This window comes from Penaeus chinensis, chromosome 29, assembly GCF_019202785.1.
Source record: "Penaeus chinensis breed Huanghai No. 1 chromosome 29, ASM1920278v2, whole genome shotgun sequence".
Taxonomy (NCBI): domain Eukaryota; kingdom Metazoa; phylum Arthropoda; class Malacostraca; order Decapoda; family Penaeidae; genus Penaeus; species Penaeus chinensis.
The window spans coordinates 2031606-2034811 of NC_061847.1; positions in this window are offsets into that span (position 1 = coordinate 2031606).

The following is a 3206-nucleotide window of genomic DNA, read 5'->3' on the forward strand; positions in this document are numbered from 1 at the left end:
TTACCCTCGACTATCCCCTTCTCCTTACTGCCTGAACTTCATGCCATGTCTACCTTCCAACAAGGTCCTTGAGCCAAACACAGAAAGCACATTATGTGTATTTCAGTTATTAGATCTTACATCACAGGAGACAAGCTTTATAACACAAGCTGATAGTAGTGAGAAAGTATCTGTCAAGTCTTTTCGTCTTCAGTTTTTCATGTAATTATCTGACTGCAATCAACTATAAGAGCCTATGAAAAAGAGATTGAAACAAAGGAGAAATATTCTACTAAACATAAAAAAAAAAATATATGAGAAATAAAAAAGGGAGAAATAGAACCAATTTTCAGCTAATAACCAGATGTCATTCTAATTGCATTCTAAAACCATAGGCAAACCAAATGACCAGAATGCAAAATAATTTACTTGAATTTTATTCTTGTCAAATCTAATTCACTACAATTATCCGCAGCATCTAATTGTACAACCGAAAAATCAAGGAAACACAAAACTGACTTCCACATGCAAAGTCATAATTACAGGAAGTGAATTTTAAAGGAACTGTCAAGGATTATATCTTGCAGCAGGACACTACAATTTGTTATTCTGTGAAACATTTACAAAATGGGAAAATCTTGAAAAATAGTAAGATCTTTATGTAAATTTAAGTTTCAAAAGTGTATATGTAAATAAGTATACATATATGTGTTTGCATTTATGCACTAGTAAATGTAATTGTGGCTATAGGCCTTAATGTACAAAGCACAAATTTACATTAATATAAATATATATGCATTTTTGCAAGTATACATAGACAGATAATCATACAAATAAATGAATACATACATTTCGAAAATATGTATACCTGTATATATGTAAACCTGGTCATGTGCAGTTATACATATATCAACATCAATTAATAGTAACTATATGGACACAAACACAACAAACACAAATATGAACAAATGCACAAGCATATGCAAATTCATGCAGAGACTCATTTATTAATTCCTTTAACCAATATATGCCAAAAAAGACATTAATCTTACCCCTTATTCAAGACTTCACAAAGCTGAAGATCATATTTGGGTGTTATATGGCAAGTGCTGAATCAATCTTGGCAATATCGATTTGAAATTTTATTACAAAACTGCTTTTTAAAGGTAGTTCATTTTCAAGGGAAATAAGCTTGAAAAAAGAAAGGAAAGGAGAGAAAAAGAAAAGAAATGAAAAGAAGAAAAAGAAAAAGAAGAGAAAAGAAAGAAAAAAGGAAAGTTGACAGTAAAAAGATCACTAGACATGTATATTTCTTTGTCATATCAATAAGAGGTATTATATACACTTGAGAAAAACAATGGTAAGATGAGTAAAAAAAGAATGAAGAAAAAATACAGTGACATGCAAAACTTTTATGGCATTTCAGTATATATAAACTAACAGGATGAACAGACAATACTTGTATGTAACGCATACTAAGGTATGACCAGGTGAAAAATCTAAAACAATATTCAAGTTTCTAAACTACTATGAAGTTTAGCATAACAATTTTCCATAGAGAGAAAAAAAACAATAGTAAAATTAACTACACAACAGTTTTAAAACTAACAAAAGAAAAGTTGAAGTAAAGAATATAGAGGAAAAAATAGTAACAGATTTTTGGAAATCAGAAAAAAAAAAAATGTTAACATGTAGTTGCTACGAAAGTTCTATAATACTTGTAAATTACTTATGATGCCCTTTAACATATCTTTGGAATGAAACCAAATTCAGATACATATACAGAAATGAACATGTGATCAAAGTGCTTTAAGTTTTACAAGTGCCTCCTGATCTATTTGTATACATGTCACCGTCTTTGTGATTGTGCTTGCTTGGATGTGTGTCTGTGTCTGTGGTTGTACTTAGCTGTCAGTTTACGCACAAGCCTGCAAGTGCAACTGTATGTGTGTTTTGATCGTTAACACTATACGTCTAACAATATGTACATCTGTAAGTTAATGACCAAAAGGATAAACACAGAAGGAAAATATCAAGATCTTGGTGCTTATTCTACAGTTCAAGATCAAATGCAGCTCAAATTTTGTAGACATGGTAAACATAGCAAGTCCCTTTAGGGAAATGGGTAGAAGAAGAAAACTAAAAGACAACTTGCATTAAAATCCTCAACATGGATGGCAAGTAAACAGACTGGACTTGAAAAGGACTGTCCTGTAAAATGAATCGTACATCGGAGTAAAATCAAAATACAGGTAGATAAATAGATTGCAAGACAGACACAAAATACATGACTAAAGAGAAAAGATTAACTGGCAGACTATTCAGAGAATCCAAAAGACTTGGTATTTACACTGAATGACAAAACAAGACAAGAGGTGGCTATTCGCCATCCGGGATGTCAAAACCCTGCTTTTTGTTTCAAATTATAAATTCCCAGGGCTAATAAACTCACTAAAGAAATGCCCTTAAGATACATAAACCACCTTCAACATGTGATTACCCCATCTTGTAACCCTTACTGTAAAAATGATGTGTCTGGCAAGTAAAATAGTGAAAGAAGCTTAAACAATGCCATGTGGCTTGAGTTCTTCTCTTCAATATAATGCATTTTATGCCATGGCTGCAACGCACTTTCATGTGGCGAGCAGTCAGTTGTACTATAAATGCTTCATTCAGGCAAGTTTATGTAACACCAGGTCTTCAATATTTCAACATTCCTACATAAGAATGAGGCACAATTCCTAGAAAATATCTCATAGGAAGGTCTAATACAAAAATATGGGTCAGAACAATGCTGTCTACACAGTTCTCTTTCTTAAAAGGTCTGCATCATGATGAACTATGAGTGACCAGAGCAGAGTCACCTTGGCTGCTTCTGCTGTGCGAGTAAGAAAGTAAGTCTACGATGAATCGCATTCACCAAGCTGCTCCTTCACCCAGACTCGCATCTGATACGCTACACATTATGTATATATATAAACTGTTAGTCGATCTATATTCTTTAACAATATACTTTAGGACATATATAAATATGTATATATGATAGTTAAGTAATGAAATTCAGTGGAGAAAGAAACAGTAGTGCGTAATCTCCTATCCCACATGTTGTAATACACATGATAAACATGCAGTCTCAATTCCAAAGCCAAAGGAAAGGGCCAGCAGTTGTTCTGGCTGAGCAGAGATGCCACATTCATATTGATTTCCACATTGGTGGGACATAGCTA